Source organism: Strigops habroptila, chromosome 7 (assembly GCF_004027225.2).
Source record: "Strigops habroptila isolate Jane chromosome 7, bStrHab1.2.pri, whole genome shotgun sequence".
In the NCBI taxonomy this organism is placed as follows: Eukaryota; Metazoa; Chordata; class Aves; order Psittaciformes; family Psittacidae; genus Strigops; species Strigops habroptila.
Genome location: NC_044283.2, coordinates 55,701,265 through 55,725,900, shown reverse-complemented (window position 1 = coordinate 55,725,900; position 24,636 = coordinate 55,701,265).

The window sequence follows — 24,636 nt, the reverse complement described above, 5'->3', positions numbered from 1 at the left end:
GTTTTGTGAAGTGTAAGCATATAGAGGCTTTTGTAAGACTAACCAGAAAATCATCCGGGAGTTAAAATTGCCATACGCAACATTTGCAATATAAAAGGTCTGATCCTAAGGAAAGTTATTCCCAAAATTTTCTGATGGAAATCTGCAGGAGATCCAACTCAAAGAAAGATTATTCGCATAAGGAGGCATTTTGAGATTGTAATTTATTTTGTAGCTTGTAATTTATTACTTTGAATTGCAAAGCACAAAATATTAGATTACTTTGTTATCTTTGAGCTTCATAATCTTTGTAAACTTTTGTTATTTGCCTATTTTGTATTTTATTTTTAATTCTTTGCTTCTGCTGTCCCACTCCTCCCCATACCAGTCATTCCTGTTTTCTTTACCTTTACTTTTCTACATACCTCAAGCAAAGTTGGGATGTTTATAGATGGCAAGTACAAGGGTGAGGGGATGAGCCCACACAAGAAGCAACTCGTTGGTTCAAACAGCAAGCAAGCAAACGGTTAGCAGATTTGGACTGCTCATCACAGAGCAGGGGCCTGGACAAGATGACATCAACAGCCTGCTCGAAAGCAGGTTGGGACCATTACTGGTAATTATAGTTAATCAGCAAGAATTGTCTTGACCAAGATACAGATCAACATTGAGCACTAACCTAACAGGATCTAATGAGTGTAATGGAGGATGAAGAAAGCCTGATTAAACTTGCAAGGCACTGAATGACCTGAGCAGATGAAGCACTGTAATTCCCAGCCCCTGTCTCTCTTTCCTTCTCCCTCCAGTCCCTAGTGCCAATAGCAGCAAGTCTTGGGGCTACATGGCAATACAGACTGTATTGCAGTGTGCTCTTAATAGTGGTTAATGGGTCAGAAACACAAGAAATGGAATTAAACTTTGCATTCAGATATAAGTGGGTATAGTTATATGCATTTTTTTTAAAGCAACTATGACTACGGACTGATTTTGTGCTATATAGTGATTGTCCTTAAAACTAATCAATAATGTTGTTTAGCAGTCTAAGGCTATTGCAATACCCAGAGCATTTTTTTGAAGCATTTTGCAGAGGTAATGAATATCTAAGCATTTAAACATAATTGGAAAAGGGTACATGCTTTTCTGTATCCTTATTGGTATTGCTCTTTCCATTAGAGTCTAAATTGATCAGAAGGTTTTTTTCCCCACAAAAGTTCTGTGTGAGAACAAACAATTTTAATCCTCAAGATCCTTCTTAAGAGTATAGCAGTCTCATAAAACACTGATTACATGTTGGTTATGTACGGAATTAATTCTAAGTTTTGATCTGAAAAGTTTCTGATTCAAAATAAAAATTTGAGAAAAATAAATTTAAGAAACATGTATTTTGGCCTTTATAGCAAAAAATGTACTGATGCAATAACTGCAAATCTTGCAAATTTTAAATTAAAAAAGATACAGCTTCTCTCAGTATAGACTATACAACAAATAGTAGCCTCACAGGAAAAGTATGATATAAAATTATTTTATCTATTGACTTTTTAGGCTTAAGAAAGTGAATGTGGAAAAGAATTAATTACAGTTCTCTAGACTTTCCCAAAATATAAATACAGATGTATAGACTCTTAACTGAAACACAGCCCTGTCAATAATCCTTGTACTTGAAAGGAAGAGTACTTTGGCCAAAAGTAGAAGAAAACCTGGGCTTCTGGTGTGACACAAACCATCAAAATATCTAAAAGACAGCCAGCACTTATTACACTTGTGTTTTGTCTGCCCATAATGACACATTTCTCAGTCTAACCCTATTCTCACATATGCTTCACATTGTATATATTCCTTACGGGAATTCTGTAGCTAGTTTTAGCAGAAGTGGATAGCTGGAAGCAGGTCCTTATTTAACAAAGGGTCTCTGCTGAGTCTCAGTTTGCTAGCTGGTTTGGTTTTTTTTTTTTTGTCTGATATTCATATCATTTTTACTGAGCTTCTAAACATACACAAGCCAAAAGGACATCATCATTACTGACATAAATACTATTACCGCTTCTGCACTAAATATATAGCCTGGTACAGCCTTTTGGGCAGACTAGAAGAGTAGTGCTAGAGACTGGGCAAACTGTAGGCAAAGTTCATGACAAAAAGAAATCTTTATGCTTTTAAGATTTGAGGTGAAATAGGAACAACAGGTTGATGATTATTTTTTTCACCTAAGCATCCCTTTCTGCAGGAAATATGGGACAGGAAAAGCTAGTAGCTGCAATATCCTAACTAAAAAAATAGGACCTATAACCACCATAGACAACACAGAATACTTAAGCAGTTTTGAGAACCTCTAAAACTACTTAAGGTTATTCTGAGGTGGTCCAAGATATTGATAAAGTGTATTAGGGGTACCTTGAGACTCATTATGCAGATAAGGCATCCCATGGTAGTTAGCTTTATTACATTAATTAAAACAAACAAAACAACAAAACATTGATGATCTAGGAAACATCAGTCTTTTACACTTTCCTCCAAAAGCAAGAAAAGTAACTTAACTGTGCCTACATTCGGTGTTGAAGTTCTAGAAAAAATCCTGTACTCAGACATGAAATATATTTCATTTTAAATATGAATAAAGTAAGATGGAGAATTGACTCTTGTTATTGCTGACTTTTTTTTCCCCCTAGTTGGTCATTCTCACTCTAACATTTGTAGTTCATTTTTAACTAAAAGACATTCTTTCTTGTCATGCTTCTCTACGAGATTGAAGAGCCCTTTTACTATCCAGCCCTCTTCTCCCCATAAAGACATTTAACGTTGTAATTCAATGACATCTGTGTTCCTTTCGATAAACTAGAGCTCTTTAATTCCCTCACTGCATCACATTTTCTCTCTTTGTCCTTAATTCTTTTTCGTGTCCTCTTTTCCACTCCAATTTTTCAACACCATTTTGAGTGCGCCGACACCAGAACAGATTAGACTACACCAGTATCGCTTAGTGTCTGGGGACTGATAAATTCTTAACCAAAAATAGAGATGACCTAGCCCTTGCCCCAGACTTTATCATACAAAATTTAAACATTGTAGAAGTATGATTTAGAGACATGCAGTTTTTGTACAAGAAATTTTTAATGAAGAAGACAATCCACTGCCAGTAAGTCTTTACCTGTCTGTGAATGGAGCTAACATGAGACATTAGTCATGCTCAACAAGAAAAAAATGGCTTTTGAGGTACAAGAGTATTTACCCAAGATGTAGCTCATAAGTCAAACACATTTTTAATGATTTAAAGAAGCAAATCCAAAAGTTTTAGATATCATGTAAGCAAGTCTGAAGAAAAACATAAGCCCTTACAAAGGTTACTGTAAGGCCTTATTCCCAGGCATTGACAGGGTAGGAGCAGTCACGTTTTCTATTAAATGTTCCAACAGCTTTAACATCTTTTTCATCCTGGAATTAATTATTCTCAATGCCACCTTGATTGAAATTGTACCAGCACAGGATTATTCCAGTACAATTACCCCTGACACGCATCATGTGAAAGAATATAAATGTTCACAGAACTGAATTAGTTTACCTACACCAGTTAACATGACACACAACTGCTTGTGGGGATTGCTTGAAACAGAAGAGATCCTTCTCAGGATATAGCATATTAGAGAATTGGAGGTGCGTTATTTGAGCTTCCACTTTCTTCCAAATCATCTAATATAAGCTAAAGCAAGAATAGGACAAACCCAGTAGATGTTACTTCAGTTGCTAAGTAAATTAATCCATGAATCTTATCTGCTTATTGTGCAGTTTATTCCCAGTCTAGGTTTTCAGTTTATGTTCTTCTGTTTGAGGAAGGAAAAAAAAAAAAAAAGAGATGGTTTATTTGTTGTTTATCAAATATGCCTGTCCTGAACTTCCAATTCCTACTAGAACTATATGTTCTCGAATAACCAAGAGGTTTTCATTTATACTTAAAGGAAGGGTGATTAAATGAACTATTAGGAATTATTCAGATTGGATAAGAATCCAAGTCTTGATCAAACCTCTTTTAGCTTTAAGACAGCAGAAGTCATGTTTCAGATGGATTCCTTTAGGATCCCAGTTACATTGTGCTTCGGGGAAGGACCAAAAATACTGTGCTGGTTGCCTTTTCCACCCAAAAAAAGTACAGAAAAAGTCAGAAATTAAGACCATAATTTTCTGTAATTTGACATAAGTAATCATAGAATCATTTAGGTTGGAAAAGACCCTTAAGATCATCGAGTCCAACCGTTAACCTGGTACTGCCAGGTCCACCACTAAACCTTGTCCCTAACTGCCACATACACGTCTTTTAAATACCTTCAGGGATGGTGACTCAACCACCTCCCTGGGCAGCCTGTTCCAGTGCTTGACAACCCTTTCAGCGAAGACTTTTTTCCTAATACCCAATCTAAACCTCTCCTGGCACACAACATTTTCTCTTGTCCTATCACTTGTTACTTGTTCCCTAGACTCTTCACTAGCTTTGTTGCCCTTCTTTGGACCCGCTCCAGCACCTCAATATTTTTTTTTTTTTGTAGCGAAGGACCCAAAACTGGAGATAGTATTAGAGGTTCAGCCTCACCAGTGCCAGGTACAGGGGGACAATCACTTCCCTAGTCCTGCTGGCCATACTATTTCTGATACAAGCCAGGATGCTGTTGCCCTTCTTGACCACCTGGGCACACTGATATAGAAGGATTGACTTGGGTTTGCTTGGAAGTAATGTGCTTCTCTGTCCTGCCTCAGTGTTAAAAGGCTAGGTCTTCATCTTTTATAGCCTTCCTGAGCCTGAAATGCACCTGCTGCCCATAATTTCTCAAACTCATTTCATATCGATGCTGGGACACATGCTAGGACTGGGAACAGTGTATCATCTTTTGCCCTTCAAACATATGCATGCATCCTAGCAAAACCAGCAGAACAAGGGAGTACAGTCAGACCCCATGCCACGTACCGCAGTGCCAGGAGGATGCAAATCACCCCATCATGTTGCAGACCCGTTTTGCAAATGCAGTCTCAGCTCAAATCTGCTTCTTGGAGAGGAAATGTAAGAAACCAAGGATTTCCTACCACCACCATTGCCAGAAGGAACATATCACACTGAAGCTAAGAAAAGCCCTTTGAAGATATCTTTTGCTGTAGTTTTGCCAGCACGTTAATTATCCCCAACATTGTCTGAGAAAATCAATATCCTTTCTGCTTAAATGGAAATTACTTTTTTTTAGGACAGTTCCTACTGGTTCTTCAAATGAACTTATGCAGGAACTATTGGACTCTGCTTTCTTCCTTTGGTGAAAACAGTAACAGCAAGCAGAGCTACGGCAAAGAGTTGTGTAAGATAGGAAGATGCTATTTGAAAGTAAACTCTTGCACGTATACAACAATTTTGCCCTAAACTTCAGTTGCAATGATTCATCTTAACCAAGGTAAATATAAACTGCTGCATAGAAACACTTATCTTGTTCAGTTCATTAATCTTACAGTAATCAGAAATTCCAGTTTAGACTGGAAAGAAAAATTTTTTAGTCACTCATTTACTCCGTGTTTATAAAAACATTTTATTATTCCAAGGCTGAAGAATTCTCAGTGGTATTTACTATACATATATACATATAATAGATATAGATTAAGTAGGCTATATTAATTTTGGTCACCACTTTTCTTCTGTAAATGGAAACAATATGTTTTATTTTTTTTCCAGGTGCTAGAAAAATGTCTCTTATTAAAGAAAAGCTCATGCATTTTATTTATGGTTAAACAATACCAATATTTCCTAAGAGTAATTTTATGGATATACTTTCATTTTAGAAGTTCCTGACAAATAGTCATTTGGAAATATCTGAATCAATTATAGTGTGTTCATACTTGTCTAATACCCTATTAATTCAGAAATAACTAACTCTAATCCCCAAAAAGGGAGAGTGCTGAATTTTCTTTTGTTTTACCTGAACTCGCCTTACAATTATAAAGGTAAACGTACTAGCTCAGAGAGATTTTGATTGCCATCTGCCAGTACTGTGATGCCTAGTAATCAACTAATTACCTGCCACAGCCAGCCTTAGATTCTTCTTGGAAACATTACATATTTTAGTGTTATTGCATCCCCCTGTACCCTCTGCTATACAAATCACCCTATGTTCTCTCTAACCTACTTTGGGATGCTGTGCAGTACACACTATACATCAGATTTTAGCTTAGTATGTGGGCTGTGTGTATATAATTTGTCAACTGCTTCGGTTGGTTTGTGCAGAGGTAGGCCAGGTCCAGTTGCCAACATTCACATCTGAAGTGAAGAATATTCTTGGTCTTGCTGTACTTGTTAGTTCTCTCTGGTACATTCTGCCTGAGAGAGCTGTTACAACTATGTTTTACAGGGTCCTCTCCTAGCAAAGTTTCCGTTGATACATTATTATTATATGGCCATTTATATAGACCCAACTGTGTTATTTCCATTTTATTGCAAGGACATAAAAGCTGGAAATCTACCAAAAGTACAGAAAGGAGCCTAAGAATCTTTGAAAGTAAATGCCTTAGGGAAATACTGGGTATTAAATGAAGTCGATTTATAGCTGTTGCCAAAATTTGTCAAAGCTTAAGCACTTCTTACATCCAAAGTTATTGAGAAAAGAAGGTAGAAATACTTAGATTAGCAATGCCAGCCATATCACTGTTAGCTATACTAGGTGGTTGTTGCCAGCATACATGCTGGCATGATGAATGAAATAGTCACAACCCGAATGCCCCCCTCCATCCCTGCCTCAAACAGTTCTTACAGAGGAAGAAGTAATGGGAAGTAGAAACATGGAGGTTGTGTGAAGAGAAAGCAATTGTAACACAGCGCAGAATAAGATCTATTGGCTTAGGAGGAGTTCAGATTTGTAATAGAGTTTGTAATATCAGAATCAACACGTAGGAAGAGGAAAATATGAAAACTAGTCTTCATTCCCTTAACTGTTTTTCTTATGCATTCCAATGAGTTCTGTATCTGTCTGTCCCCTAAGGCTTGGCTGTCTAAATTACAGTGGTGGAACAGGTAACAGCAGCTGACCTGTAGTAACAAGTCACATGCAAAGTCTTTGTCCACCTCAATTGCAAGATAATGTGGTTTAGCTTTTAGTAATTCATGTGATCTTGCAGTCACAGCAGGGTTAGAGTAACTGGATGGAGAGTTACCTACAGTAGACTAGTATAGCTGATGTGTCAGAACATGTAACTGATTTATGCCTCAGACCCCCAATCAGCATACTGGTTATTTAGGGAAAAAAGAAAAAAAAAAAAAAACAAACAAAAAAAAAACACCTCTGCTATTAATCACTGCATTGCTTCCCCCCACATTTTTAAACATCTTTCCCAGCCACTTCTCTGGTTTATACTCCTCACAGTCATTATTACCTTCCTTTCTCCTTAGCCAGCTCCTCTTTCATTTATACAGTTTGAAGATTGGCTTCCATAGGTATATGCTTTGAAGACTTTAGTTGCCTATTTAAGGCAAGGAATGAACTCTTGCTCCTGTTCAGTATTTCATTCACTGGCAGGCATTGATGTTTGTCCTTCTGAAAGCACCCTCCACATCTCTCAAGCCTCTGGGCAATGCTTTAATGCATGTACATTAAGAAAAACAAATGATAGAGATAAGCATCACATGGGCCGAATTAATAAAATAAAGCCTAATGACTTCAAGTTGGAGGCAATCTCAACACTTAAATTCTCAGAATAAGAGAGTTTTCTCACAGGTAGCATGACTAATAGTGTTTGGGAAATTACCTGTCTTTTCAGAGAGCTGGGTTTAGCTTTCATTCTGTGTTATGCAATGTAGCATGTTATTCATGCTACACACTAAATGTCTGGGACAGAGTCAGCAGCAGACTTGAGACTTGCTGGTAATTGAAAACAGGTTCTGAAGCAATGATTATCATACAGTAAAACTACAGTATTTCATGTGCTGCACAGAGCCAGCCAGTAACCCTAGCCATTTTCTTTTCATCTGAGAGAACATGCATTTGAATTTTTTTTGGCTGTCGAGCAGTAAATGCACTGTGAACTTCATTTTCAAACTGTGTTGATATCTCCTGGATTTACTAATCATCGAATATCAATTCTGCACTAAAACAAGACACATGGTTACAAGTTCCAAGACAGTAAGTCAAAAGACTATTGCACATTATGCAAGTGTAAGCTAGCTAAAAAGCTTCCATCTACTTTGGCCTAGAGTCAAGTTCTCAGAGGTTTGATTCACTGTTTCTGAGAAAAAGGTTTCAGTCCGAATTGTATACCTGGACTTTGCAAAGCACCACAGCAAGTTCTTCAAAACAGTTAAAATTCTTATCCAAATTCACTAACACACATTTTCACTTAAACACTCCTGAGGATCTCCTTTAAGCATAATTTATATCTTAAGCTAAAGTAAGAGAAAAAACCACAATTTCTTGGATTTGTAAGGAAGGTGCAGCTGAAAGTCTTAGGACATTTAGGAATTTGCACAGCCCTTACTGTGAGAACCAAATCAAGACACCCTCTAAATACCCAGTTTCTCCTTCCAGGGTAGAATTACAATTCAGGGAAGATAACCAAAACATTACTGCAGTGAATATCTGGAGACTGGGCTACCAGATATTTCCCCTCTCATCCTGAGCAAGTCACATAAAGCAGAATTCTGCTCCCACCTCTGCAAAAATGGTGTTGCAGGATCCCAGTGCACTGTCTCTGTTAATTTTGAGTTTTAAGTGCTGACCTACCCAGTAGAAAACATCCTTTTCCCTGTCAGCCTTTGCCATTCCTTTTTATTGCTACTATTAGTCAGTATTTCAAAGGCCAAACAAGGCCATAGTTAACCCTTTTATAATGTTATTAGCACCCATGGCTGTCATGGACAGATGGAAATGAGAAAACTGTTGCATGGACGATACAGAAAGTCTGAACTCCCTTTCAAATTGTTGCCTTGGCTTTGCAGGGTGAGCAGGATTAAAGGGTAGTAAGAATTAATTTTCTCATAGAAGTATAGCTATCTACGCAGTTATCAGGTTTCTGGAGCAAGGGAACATAATTTGCAGAATGACTTGATTTTTCAGGCCAGGACTGCACCTGATATATGTCTGTGCCTTTTTTGTCTTTGTCTAGTGAACAAAGAGGGTTGCAGCTGAAAGTTGGAAACTTGGTGTGTGAGACCCATTCAGAGGCAACTATTAAACTGATCTTTTGGTATGTCAATTTACAACATAATAATTTCGTGGGGGAGGTTTTCATACTTGAGACCCTAACATTCTGACAATGTGAATGTAAACTGCATTTCATATTACTGCAATTCATAAACCTGTCAGTTTTATAGTCACTTGGCAACCAAAGTTCTTCCTCAAATATTAGCATCACACAACCAGCTGCACTGAAGGCTTCTAAAATAACAGCTTTTCAGCCACTCTTAGTAGTTTAGCAAAGATACAGTATGTTATATTACTAGCTTTTGAACTTTTTTAATACACTTCAGAGTGCCTACTCTAAATCTTAGGTGTCTTTAAAGCCCTTGTTTAGATAGTGGTCTACTATTGATGAAATGCGAATTGACTTTTTCATGCTTTCCATTAGTCTGTAGTTTTCTCTGCTTGTCGGTCTTAAGTGATTAGTTTTGCTGGAGGCAAATGCAAAAGTTTGCAAAATTGGATGCTCTCGTAAACTTTTTTTTGTTAGCTGTTCTGAATTTTGTGATGCTAAGAAAATATGTTCAACTTGTCAGTGGTTTTATTTAGTCATTGTTCTAGCTACAAAGCCAAACAACTGTTAGTGACTTCTGTTGCAGAGACTTGTCAACCTGAGAGCTAAAGGTTTAACGAAACATGGAAAAATGTAGTTTCAGAGTTTAAAAACAGTCTAGGTGATTCACATGGTTTTACAGTCAACTTTTTCCTAGTTTTAAAAGTTTTTCAAATTTTTTCTTTGTATGGTCTTTTTCACAGGGAAAAAAGAAAAAAGGAAAGTTGGAACTGAAATTATTTGGGGAAAGAAGAAGTTTTAAATAAGCAAAGTCAATGATCTAAAAAATAAATTCACATTGTCTTGGCTGCAAAAATGTCTTTAAAAATCTCTGACGTTATTGAAATGTTAATGGATAAAAAAGTTTCACAGGAAAGTGTAAATTTTTTCATCTTGACAGTAGCTATGCAACTTGAATAAGACTGGACATGCACCTGTTTCCACAATTTACACTGATGGAAGGCAGTGGAATAGTTGTTAATGTCTTCTTTTTTCTGCACATTGGGAAATAGGGAACCAACAGGGCTCTGCAGAAATTACAAGCTAGAATTCAGGATTTAACAATCTTAAAAAGAAAAGTTCCGTCGCTTAAGCACTGCAGCCCCCCGGCTCTGAAAAAGAGCTTCATTTGATGGTTCCTTGGCACAGAGACAGACCTGGGACTATGATGTGCAAAAAAGGTGGTTTGCTACATGCACACTCTAGTGAAAACAGTTCACTGAGACCAGGTCAGTCCAAGCTGAACCCTCATTTTAGCTGGTTTAGATGTGCATCACTTGAACGCACACAAGATTTTACACTGTTCTGCTGCATTAGCATAGTACTGTGTCTCCTATAAAACTTTGGCATTTGTGGGATAACCAGTCAATGAAATGAGTGTATTATAACTTCCATTCGGTTTCACAGAAAGAAATTCCTCCTTCCCCCCTGCTCCTTCCCTCACTGCAGAAACTAAAGTTACAAAAGCAGGCATAAGAGCAAGTGTATCAGTTTAAGTTCCAGATGTATTAAGTTTCAAGGGATAGTCACGATGCTATTAGAAGTACTACCAGGTTTATTCTTTCTTCTGGTGTTGGTGTAGGGTTTTAAGTGAGGATAGCTTTGATTATGCTTTATTAAGCACTTATTAAGGAATTGGATTGAGGAAGTTGGTAACCTGGGTTCAAATAATAGTTCTACCACAGACATTCTGTGTGCTCCTGCACAAATCACTTCAACTTTCTATGCCCTGGTTCCCAATTTGTAAAATATGAATAAAAACACTTCATTATCCAACACTTTCTACATCTTATGTGCTTATATTGTAAGTTTTGTGGAGAAAGACTCTCTTTATTTGTACAGTGCCTGGCACAATGGGACCCAGATTATCTACTGGGGACTCCAGATATCACCATCATACAAATATGTTTTTGCATATAGAAATTCTTAAAGGCTTTGTCAACTTACAATTCCTAGAGTACTGCCTCAAACACAAGCTTTGGATAAGTCATATCTCCCTTTTGACAGTCACAAATCCTTGTGATATGCATTATTCACGCTAGCACCATTTCTGATGTACCCAGTTCTCTTGGGAAACACCTCTGAATGTCATATTTACAGACTTACACTAAAGTATATTGAAATAGGTATCAAGCCTGAGGACCTAAATGCTGCAGTGGGTTAATGCATTAACCTTTCACATCTGGAGACCTGAGGTGAAACCCTGGTTCTGTTGAAGTCCGCAGTAAAGTCTCACTAATGTCAGCAGGGCCAGGATCTGACAATGGGAGTTCAAGCACTGCCGCAGTAATGAGTAAAATAATTCTTTAGCATGAGCCATGTCTCCTGTCAGCATCCACCCGCTTTGCACTGAGCTACTAAAAGGTCTGTGGCACCAGAGTGGTTTGGCACAGCAGCATCTTCCCAAGAGCTAGAATAGGAGAGAGGGCTTGCCATTGTGACCTGAGCACAGAAGTGCCTTGAGAAGCCTGTCTGTTACCGGTATTTTCAGGCTATATGCAACTGCCTTTGCACAGACATCCCACACACATATACCATATCATTTCCACCACACCAAATTGTAGATGCGTTCACTTCCTGAATTAGAGAAGAATCACCACTAGAGAGAACAAAGAAACATATTCCAAACTATCATTGCCTTTCAGGTATTTGATCGAGAACTTTAAAACAAGTTTAACGTGAAGAGAAGAATTTTAAACTGCCCTACATTTAGCTTAGAAAATAGTGTATCACACGTCTAACTTTAAAGCTTGGAGTAGTCTCTAGAGAGCATTAGACAACACACTCAATCTTTTGCATGTAAAAACAAATCATGACACCAATCTATCCAAGACTGAGAACCTGCATCAATAACAACGGACTTTCCCTCTGTGACCACTCAGTATGATTTCCATACAGATTTCTGAGAGGGACATTTTTGAACAAAATGTACTTTAAGAAACATGAAGCTCAGGACATCACTTTCAGGTGAAAATAATCTCTCCAATACTTTTCCTGACACTGCAGATACTCATTGACCCAGACAACATATTTCTTCCTTGTACATGGATAAGGTTAAGTCCAGCATGTTGTGAAATGATTCCTCTGTTCTTTATAAAATTTAGGAAGAAAACTTACCTAGATTTGGGGTGTTTCTCTGGGAATCTTAAAGTCTAAAGGAATTATTGCAAATATAAGGTTAAAAAATGTGTGTTTATTCATATTTAAATAGGAATATAAATCTGTATTGCAAAGTGTTTTGCAGAATGCTGCTTTGAACAGTCATTATTTGTTATTTGAACAATAATAATCATTGAAAATTGCTTTCTTTCCCACACTCACAGTATTAAATTTCTGGCATATTAAACTGACAGTAAGCTAACACATACCACTCGGACATTCATTGCAAAGAATTCTGTTAGTGTATGTTCTCTAACCATCAATATGCCAAACGTTTTGACAAAGACTATTTGATCCGTATTAGACATGAACCATCCTTCCTGCAATTCTTCCGCCAAGTGTCAATGAGGGTAATGAGCATGCACTTCATTAGCAGCTCCTTACTTTCATGTGAATGAAAAAGTATGACTTAAAGCCCCATCTAGAGCTGTATTCGACACTTCTGGTTCTGAAAGGAGAAAACTAAATAAAAAATTTGCAAACCCCATTGATTTAACTAGAACTAAAAATTGGTTTAAGTTCTAGTTCTCTCACAAATGCAACCTTCACATATTACAGTTGCAAAACGTGCTTTGTATAATTAAGCAGTACAGAAAATGATAAATGGGGCACTAGTTTATATTTCTGAAGAGTACGTGAACTATTGCTGCTATAGAAGTTTCTTTAGGTTTTTCTTTTACCCATAAATGCAGCTAGCGCAAATGGAAATACACCTATAATAAACACGCTGTATTTTGTACTCCATCTTCCCTTTGAAAGGGGCAAAAAGAGTTTCCATTCCTACAAGGCTAGCATTCAGTTAATGATTCAGCGATTTCTTTTACCTATGCTGTATTCAGCAAGCACTGATAGGAATTAAATATTAGCATATATTAGCTTTCAGAGATGAAACAGAGGAACAGGAGTTATAGGTAGCAATGAAGTGCAAACCAGGTACAGAAGTGCTGGCATCAGCCGCACAAGGGCAATGATGACATCTACAGGCAAGTATGCCAGCTGTAATACCCAAAGGAAGCTGCTTAACAGTCATTATTAATTCCCCACAGATATGGTTTCTGGAGCTGCACAGATCTGTTTCTCACTTTAAAATTAAGCAGGACATTATTTACTCCTGCCTTAAAAAAAAAAAAAAAAAAAAGGAAAAAAAGAAAAAAAGTGGTATATACCCAGTTACTCAGCAGAGCTTTATCCCAGGAAATGTCTGAGAGAAATATTAAAAATGTGCAACCTCATGTTTCTACTCCAGCCAAGGAGGTGGTGCCTTCTTTGATAGTCATACAATTTCTTATATTCATTTGGATGGCAGCATAATTCATTGTGGCAGAATCACAGGACCAACCAGCAGCAGGAGGATGCTAGATGAAGCTGAACATCAACTTAATTGTCTAAAGTTGGTTTTTCTTTTTTTGACTGAGACTCCTACTCAGATTTAAATTGTTCAAAATCTGAAGCTTTCACCACTTTCCTTGGGAAAATGTATCACACCATGATGGAAGCGACATCAGTTATCTGAATGTGTCATGAGACAATAGAATATTTAGGGAGGAAATACAAAGAACCACAAAAACCACAGAGCTTTTTGTGTAACCAAGTACTTAAACTCTACAAAGGAGAAGCCGCACAGATGGTTTGCAGACTTTGAGTTCCAGAGGTATAACCTGACTCGTGAAAAAACACAGACAGCATGTTAGTAAACTGATTTCTCCTCTTTGTTTAAATTCATGCCCTTGTTATATACCCTTGAATTACATTAACAATTTCTATTTCTCATTGAAGCTTGCATGTACATTGCCAAATCTGTGACACTACAGCTAGTACGTTAGGCATTGTGAAAATAACTCCCCATGTGACATAAAGTATGTGTAAGAAGATACCGGTCAAATGATTCACAAATCCAGTGTGTTATGTTTATATAACTTCATTTCGGGCATCTTTTATTCATATAGTATGTCTCAAAATGAAAGTAGCGTTTTATACTCCTATGTATTTTATACTATAATATATATGGTATAAAATATACTATAATATATATAGTATAAAATCCTATATATGTGCTTTATATTATAATATGTATATAGTATAATATACTATGTATTTTGTGCTCCTATGTTTCATCCTCGCCATGAACACAGGAGCCGGTAGGAGGAACTACAGTTTCTTGGATCTAGAGAGATGATTTTGAAAGAACTCTTACTTGAAAATCTTCCTGTTCAGCTGATGAATCACTGCTTAAAACTTGGCACTAAACACTGTTACCACTTTAGCTAGAGCTGTCTGCTGATACGTGCACACACACACACATACCTATATATACAGACATACATACCCATAAAGGAAACGAAAAGAAATTAAATATTTAGCAAAAGCAATGTGTGTGAATTCATACTTCAGAATTGTAAGTCAAAAAAAAACCCAAAAAACAAACAACAAAACAACTTTCACAGATTGATTACCAGAGTGCTTATTTTGAAGAAAACTGACTTTACCAGTCTTCGTTTTGATAGCTTTGACTCAGCCAGACTTGGAAGGGAACTGCCAACCCAAGATGGAAATTGAGACATTGCTGAACGTCTCCCTGAACAGCAATTACAACAGACTGGAACACTGAACTTGCACATGGAGTTTACTGACCTCATATAAGTGATTTCTACAGTAAAAAACATTTGTATTTTCAGGAGTTTACACACAACACTGGAGAGGATGTAATTTCCACATATAATTTTCCCGATACAGAAGATAAGGTCTGGACTTCAAGCTAAATTGTTCACTGCTATCTCAATACATCATATAGAGATTTAAAGAAAAAAAAAGTAGAGATGCAGCATGGAAACCCTCTGTAAAAATAAAGTTTTCCTCCACGTTATAACTTGTACGATATCAGGATATGCTCCTTTTAACATGGTGATAGAAAATTTGAACTGTTCTGTCAAGGGCTCCTGGTAGAAGCCTGTGCCCTTGAGGGAAATTACCTCAGCTCCTAGTTGGGTTGCAATAGGGGGAACATGCTTATCTCTGAATGGAGAATCAAGCTTTCCCAGGGTTTCTACTGTTAACTGAACTCATCATCCTCCAGCACTTCCCACCACAGAGCATAAGGGGTTTTCAAGCCCACATGGCAGAGGGCCCTTTGTGAGAACCCTTCACTGAGCCACTAGCAACACTTCAGGTCCCTCCAGGAATGTAGACTGCAAAGGCAGGCGAAGAAATCAGGTCCCTATTGCAGGGACACCCAACACACAGGCACTAACAGCAGCCAGGGCTGAGCTTCCATGTGACAATGGTAAAGTTCTTTTGCTGAGTGGGAATATACTAAAAGGACCTCCGATGCTGGAGTGTTAAAACCCAATTACTGTAAAACAAAGTAAATGCTCTAATGTGGACAGCAATTAGTTGTTCAGAACTGATAACAGCAGATTCCTTTCACCCATTTAAAGCCCATCTGTTGAACATTATAGACCAACCACTGCACTGTGATTAATATTTATGATAGACACAAACTTTTTCCAAAAGGTTATATCTCCAACAGAATCTGAACATTTCAAACGCTTTTCTTTCTGAATGCCTGAAGAAAGCATCAATAATGAAGGGTCTGGTCCTGCTGCCACTGAAGTCAATAGCCAAAACTCGCCCACATTTCAACAGCAAGAGGATATGAGGCTTTTTGACTCAGCAGAATAAAACCAAAACCAAACAATGGCTGGTAGAAATCAGGCTGAACATAATGATCTTTATACCTGGCAGTCAAAAATGTCATTCTGTCCTTCTTTATTTTATATACAAAATTAGCCAACTAAATTTAAAATGCATTAACTTTTGAACTGTAGAGAAATTAGTCGCCATTTCCAGCCTTTTTTTCTTTTTTTTAATTTTAAAATGTTTTAATATGCAGACTTATTCTTTTCAGTGTCCTAATATTAATCCAGGTTGGTGGTGTCAAAGCACGTACATCTGTACAAAAGGAAAATTTATTTTGTGCACTAAAATAATCATTGTCATCTCTCAGTTTAACTACACCTACTATGTGTTTTTTATGATCCAGACCCTGTTTTCTGCATGCTGGATAATAACTGTCTGGCTATACATATGGGGCTAAAAATTTATCAGTGATTTGTTACTCAGCCTGCTGATTAGTATTTGGCTATAGGAAGGTGGGTAAGACTCAAAAACGATCTTATTTAATTCTTTTCTTGACGGAAGAGTCTGCATAAATCTTAATGTCGATAGGGAGAGACCTTACAAATGAAAGAAATTATATAACAGACTAATAGGAAAGCAAGCTGGAAGACTATGGAGCCCAAAATTCCTGGCAGGAATCAAGACATATCCTCAGATCTTTGGTATTCTACAGATGCGTCCCTTCACTGGAAATAACTTCACAGAATTTTCCTCATCTTGTTGGGAACTATCACATTAAAGCCAGGAAACAAGGGGGCGAGGGCGACTCCAACAATAAGTATGGATTTTGGATTCTGCTGCCATACCTTTTGCAGCTGCGAGACAAGGTTCAGCACTTAAAGGAGTCTTATTGATAGTTTTGGCTTTTTATTTTGTACTTTCATTGGTTTGTTTATTACTTGTTTTAAAAACAATGGTGGTAGTGGTGGCTCTGTTCATGTCACCTTTCTTTGAAAGTTTTTGAAAGGCAACAGAGGCCAGTCTTTATTTTTTCATTGTTTACTATATTTCATTAATTCTGCAGTCCTACAACTATATGCTTGCCAAAGCCCTCACAGGTTTTGAAATAGCTTCTTTAATTTACTGTGTTTTTAAGTACACAAAACTAAACAATTTGGCAAGTATAGTATGCTAACAGGTTTTGATAAGTTCAGGTATAAAAGCATGTCTATCAATTACACATTTCTGCAGACCAGAGGATAAATTGCATTCTTCTATAACCAGGTTTAGTGATATAATTTAGATACACTGCTTGCAATATAGAAGGAAGCACTCGCTCCTTTCTGAAGTCATTTATTTACGCTCCAATTGTAATAATTGCTCAGCGAACAATTTGTAGATGCATGAATACGGATATTTTACATAAGACGTGATAGCACGAGACCAGAAAAACACACCTATCATTCTGAAAATTAATATTCTCTTAATAAGCACAATATAAGCTGTCCAGAAGAACCACCAGTTAGCTCATGCTAGGCAATATAGTAACAACACAATTTTAAAAGTCTTTCCATGCACAAAGTGCATGTACATGCTATACATTAGTCGTAACTCGCTCCACATTACAAAAATGCGGATAGCTCAAATTCTGAGGTTTTGTTTGCACCATTTACATGCCTTTAGAGCCACTTAACAGTTAAAACCTGGTTCCTGAAAGTTACTAGATATACAGCTATATGATCTATGAAGTATAAAATGAAAGAAAAAATAATGTAAACTTACATATCAAATTAAACTGATCTCCTTGTTGATGTGAAGCCAGCCAAAAAGGTCTATTATTTTTAGACAATAGTACTTGTGTTTATTTTAACTGGAGAATAGAGTCATGGTACTGTACCTAAACCTTTCACCAGAAAAAGCCTTATGTAAAAGCATTATTCCTTAAAAAAGGTGTTAATGCTTACAATCGGCTTTGGAGTCACATTGAATAACAGTAGAGTAGATAAAATCAAAACAAGGCCTTTGCTGGTTTCACCTGAGAGGTCTCCCTCTGCTTCCAGAATCCAATAGCATCTGTAGAGAAGATCTCTATAGTTCGTGCACTGGGCAGCTCTGCAGCCCAGCAGTCCTGCGTACAGTTCAGGCAAACACACCTCTCCAGCACAGCACCTTAAATGAAAGGCACGTTTATACTATGGATACTACTTGGGATGTTACTGGATTACAAGGTAATGACAATATTTGAAACAGATTGAGAACGTTAAAAAAAGGAAGAAACACTCCATTTTTCATTATTGATGGCGGGACACAAGTTTAGAGCTGTTCACTGCACTAGCTGCATGCCCAACCACTCACAGGTGTCCCATTTGTAGGCTTAGACATATGTCTTCAGAAGCATGAAAGCGACATGTCCTTTTCATGTATGAGGAAAGAACCCGGTGCTTCTGTCACACTCTGATGTCACTCTGCTGGTTTTGGCTGAGTGTGTTTTATTCATAGTAGCTGGTATGGGCTATGTTTTGGATTTGTGCTGGAACAGTGTTGATAATACAGGGATGTTTTCATTACTGAAAACACAGAGTCAAAGCTTTTTCTGCTTCTCACACCACCCTGCCAGTAATCTGGGGGTGTAAAGAAGCTGGGAGGTGACACAGCAGGGACATCTGACCCCAACTAACCAAAGGGATATTCCACACCATATGACACCATGCTTAGCATATAAAGCCGGGGAGGAAGAAGAATAAAGGGGGGGACATTCGGAGTGATAGCTTTTTGTCTTTCCAAGTAAGCATTACATGTGATGGAGCCCTGCTTTCCTGGAGATGGCTGAACACCTGCCTGCTGATGGGAAGTGGGAATGAATTCCTTGTTTTGCTTTGCTTGTGTGTACAGCTTTTGCTTTAAAAAAAAACCCCTGTCTTTCCTCTCAAGCCACAAGTTTTCTCACTTTCAACGTTCTGATTCTCTCCCCCATCCCACTGGGGGGGATTGAGTGAGGGGCTGTGCTTGCAGTGGCAACACCAACCAAGGGCTCAGGGAAAGCTCTGTGGCTGCTTCTGGGGTTCATTTTGCTGGAATGGTCTTCTCTTTCAAAGCCCCTTCACTTCAGTTTTGCATCCAAGTTTGTAAAACAAGACACAGTGAAGTGATTGAGTGTCCATGAAGTTCAGGGAATGGAAACCAGATATGAAAAATAATTAAGTCAATTTCTTAATAATGGAGAATGCTGACCCCTCCCTTTTTTCTTTGATTTTTTTAAAGTTCAATTCTAGACAGAAAATGTTGAAAGTGCTTTATTTAAATTAGAATCCCATAACAACCTCTTTGAATATATTCAAAACATATTTATACTAACACACTATTATGGAACAAATTTCAAATACTACAGCCATGGTGGGTCATGGAAGAAGTTAAATAGCCTTGATTCAATTTTGTGGATGAGAGCTGTCCTCCAAATATTCTCCAAAGAAAATGAGAAATGAGAAGGTTTGTTTTTTTCTGAGCTGGAATTGGCATCACCAACATTTATATACTCAATATTGAGTGAAAATTTAAAAAAACTCATTTGAACAAACCGAAAATCCATCAAGAAACTAGTGACAGATTCATTCATCCTTCTCACCCAGTAGGATCATTTTGGCTTAATATTTGTTATTAACCAGGAGCTAAATAATTTCTATGTATTTTTGCAAATATGTCCTACTTCATAACAACTTTATGACTAGGGATAAGGCAGATATATTGTACACAATATTATTTACATCACCACATGAGATGGTTGCCCATGCAATCAATAGATAATCTTCCTGTAAAGACATGTTTTCCATAAACAGGAAAATGGTTTAAGGACATAATGAACACTTTACTTTTCTAAAATATCACAGTCCATCTCCACACCCATACAGAAAATATGAAAAGAAATATCAAAATTGTGCATTAGTAATAGATTATATTCAAACCACTGTATTTACAATTAAGTATATTCTAAACTAATATGGTTTATCAAATACAATTAGAAGAGCTCTAATGTTTTATTACCTATTGATTTCCTCAAATTTGACAAAAGATGTTTACAGATATAGATGCATATACTACATGTCTATGCCTAATCCTGAGAATGAGCTTTAGTGCATGGAGATGTGCATCTTATCATTACAGTAAACTACAAACACTGTGTTGGTGACAATCTACTTCCCTGTCTTGGTACAATCTGAAAGTTATCTAAAATGGGAAAGGTAGTACTTTTGCCCCAGTATCATGACTGCCATGTTCTTGATTTATATAAACATATGACATTCTCAAATGCTCTCCCCTCCATAAAACTATCCATGGCCAGCTGGGTGATGTTAACTAAGAACTAATCATAAACATCTGCTTAGTGTGCATAAATGTTGCTTTTATTCCAGTTTTTCCTAAAAGAAAATATACTGTCAAGCTACATATACATATTTTAGTCATCCTTCTTTTTTTTTCTTTTTTTTTTCTTTTTTAACCACATAAATCCATTAATATACTTCGATCCAGAGAGGCACGTATTATTTGATCTGACATGAAGACTAACAAGCATGGTATGCTTGAGTTTTGGTTTCCCTTTTCTAGCACTTAAAGAGGTCAAATCCCTTATATCAATCTGCCCAGGTTGACAGCACCTTTTTTGTTGCTGCCAGTCCTCCTGTGGCGTTGCAGTCCTTGGGAGGAATGGCTGACCCACCGCCTGCACCCCACACACACTTCTCAGATCCTCTGAAAGAGCCCAGGCGTCTTGAAAAAAGTATTAAATAATTTTTGAAACCCAGCTTAGGAGTGAAATTGGATGTAACACACTACATTAGATATGAATTCCTTATTTATCTTAATGTACTACACTTCCTTATTGCGGACTAAACCAGGTTCAACCTTGGGCTGCTATAAATCCTGCAGCTTCACAGCATCCACATCTCCAGCTGCATCAGCCCAGCGATGAAAACGCAAGAGACCATATAGGCATAATTCCTATGGGGCTTAACTCAATTGTCTAACCTTTCATGATTCTGATTTATGGAGAAGGAAGGACGACTTGTTTCATTTAAACATGTGTCCTAAGTAAGTACAATGACCTATCTTCTGGAGACGTCACCCTATACAAAAGGTGCAATAGTACCCTAAATGTGACATCCCTGTACCTAGTCTGTATAACTGTAGGATTCCCTAATACCCAAAGATGGGCTGATTGAAGTCCACAGTACAGTTCAGATGTAGATGCAGTGGTGATGGTGCAGAAGGTGGGCTTTTCCAAAACTGATTCAATTATTTTATACCTCCATTATATATAAAATCTATAAAACTCACATTAACAAGCTTTTGTTAAATTTTTACCCTTTGATAAACTGGAGATTTTTCTCCTTTGCAACCAAAGTAAGAATGTGAAATTGAAATCTAAACATTCCCATCCCTATTGACCATTCCTGTCACAAAACATGAAAATATAGTGAAGAGTGAGAAACATAAAATTAACTGGTTTGCTGATCTACAAACCCAAGTTGCATTTGTATTATCATCAAAGAAAAGGCTGGACGGAGACTGAGGGAAATGTGATAGTATGTTATTTGATAAAATTTCACCAAGGTAAACTCTAACTCGGCCATTAATTTAGAGCAGGTGTTGTCTACTAAACCTCTTTCAACACATCTCATTGCTGAAAGTGAACCTTAACTTCTGTGTTCTGCTGTCAGAGCAAAAGTGTCCTTCATCTTTTCACAAGAAATGCCCAGGAAGGAATACAGTCTCTGACAGTGAAGGACTGGAGGGAAAGTGCATTTCATGCAGCTGAGGAGTAGGTTGATAGTTTTGGAGCATGAATAGAGGACCCACAGCTGCTTCTCCAGCCTCATGAGGAAGAGACTGGCCATTTTCTACATGTGCCTGTCTTGCCTCTGCAGGCAGAATAGCATCAGTGTGACAGACTGGGTGTCCCTGGCAGCCCACTCATTCTCTCTCACAGTGACACTTCCTAACTGCCTTTCTCCTTGGAAAGGGGAGTTTCTGGCTTTACCCTCCTGCCTGTGGTTAGTTTAGCCACTTGGAAGATGGCTATGGGCTGGTGATACACAGATGTCATTCTTACATATAGAGAAAGAACAGTAATTAAGTTATAGAAATGTCTAAATTTTTCCTGATACAGAAGATTATTTTCATTTACCAGCAAGTTGCTAGTAAATGACTGCAAAATTTTGCTAGGAAGAAAGGGTATAAAATACCACTATGGGACTTCAGGGCTAGTCAGTATTCTGAATTCAGTAAAGTCTGTTTCTGCACACTGATGACACACAATAAAAACTCAAACCAAAGAGCTATCATGAATATATTACAGGCTTTGCCAGCTTTAGGTTTGGGACTTCTAGAAGGAAGCTTGCTTTCAGTACATAAAGGCAGCAAACCTCCTACTCCTTTGAAATTTGATGATATCAACTTCCTTTAAAGAGTATAAGCCACAATTTTGAAGTGTTCTGTCTGAATGATTTAGAAAACTCATCCAACAAGCTTGCTAAAATCATTCTGTTGAGAGGAATTTTATATATGCAACAGCAGAATGTTTCTGGTGCATCAGGTATTTTCAGAATGCCCATTTCTAGTAGAAAATTAAAAAAACCCACCTCAAAACCAAAAGCCCAAACCAACAACTTTCGAAGAGGACATCAAGGGCCGAATACCAATACCCTGAAAGCACAGCAATTCTCCCACAGATATCAACAGGACTAGAATTTGGCCCTACACAAAATGTATTTCACACTTTGAACAGCTTGGGAACATTATCTATATTCAGAGAGGCAGTGCTGTGAATACACTTCAGTACCACAGTTTGCATGAAATCATGAGCGAAAATTAACTAACAAGACTGTAAAAGAAAGTGAACATGTGTCCAGCTGCTTATTCTTTCTATTTGAACTTTACTTGGTGCATTCTCTTCAGTCAAATCAATTAATCAAGCACTGTAATTTGAACTGCAGGAAAATGTATGGGGAGAATTTATGCATCGGGTGCCTTCTATCAGAAAGGGCCATTCACGAAATGAGTCTTGCTGAACCCATCTCTGTGTAATTCTTAGAAACCAGGGTGTGCGATGATGATTGAGTAAACATCTGTGACTCAGTGTCTAAAGCATGGTTATGACAGCCTCTGGGAGAAGTGTTGCTAACTGCACTGCCTCAAGTATTTTCCTGGCCAAAAGATCACATGCAGAGTCAAACACCATGGGAAAAATTAATGATTCTCCATGCTTCTGCAGGTTTTCCTTCACAGTCCTAGCCCATAGGGGTTTGTACACGTAATTGTTACAGTTTTGTTTACTGGCAGTTTTAAAAGCTCACATTAGACAGCCCAAGTCCAGAGCTGTAGAAGCAGAACATGGAGCACATCCAGGTTTCACTGTGTTTATGGGAGGTGCAGGGGTTTGTCACCGTGCCAGTAACATCTCCCTGCTCCTGACAGAGGCTCAGCACCACTCTGGGGTAAAGCAAACTGTGTATCCTTCTCTGGAGACCAATTACCAGGTCAGGACAGTCAAATCACTTAATCACTCCTGCCCTTTTGCCCTGGCACATGATCTACTGCCCTGGGTGTTTACGGGATAGAATGAGGCTCGCTCTACTGGCAACATCTGTGCAGGTACATCTGTGCTGCAAACTAGTAAAAGGAAAAAAAACTCCCATTTCAAAAGCATCCACAGCAGATACTTTTGTAGTCTCTGTTCAGCTTATACCACTGAGATGATCTGTTCTATGCTCCTGATCCACACACAAGCAAAAGGGAAAACACCACATCATTTAATAAATGGTAAGGCTAACACTACAGACTACAGGTAAGGACACCGAAGGGTTCAGAAAGTCTAAGTTTTTAAGTTAATGAAAATGTATCTCAAGATAAATTATTAATGAGAATGCTTATTTACAGTCAGTAATTGAATTTTAAAAATCACAATAGATATTTTACTAAAAGACTGTGATAGGAGTATTTTCTCCTACTAGATGCTACACATGCAGGTCAGCATACTATATACACTAACACCAGAAAACCCCAACTGTCTGTGGCTTTGCGCGAGTCACAGATGGCAGTGACACCTCTGCAGTGCTGTCATACAAGCAGCAGTGAATCTCAAGATTGCTTACAGCCATACTGCCATGTGACTTGTCAAGCACCATGCTAATAAACAGAAGTAGTGTCAGCATAATCTTGTGCTTTGTGAAGAACAAGGTGCCACGTTCTTGCCAATGCTTTCAGGAAATGCTGCAGTTGCTATTTCACACAGCAGAGCTGAGCCTGCTTCTCTGTGTTTGGTGATGAACACCACAGCCTAAAACCTGCAACCGCAGAAATAGCTACCTAAAGTAACTAAAAAGCTGGAAGGATGAAATCCATGTATTTGCAGTCATTACGGTTAATCTTATTTGTCAGCTGAAAAAAATCAACTTAGATACTGTATGGAAAAAAGTAGGCTATTTTAGGTATTAGATCAATCCAACGATTTCACAACATGCAAGCCTGGCAAAACCTGGCTTCCTACAAATTTGTGCTCTATATCATCTTTACAGATCTAAAGGGGACTTAGCTTTGTCCCCTGACACCTCTTCCCTTTCAAAGGCCACAGCTGTCAAGTGTGTAAGTGAC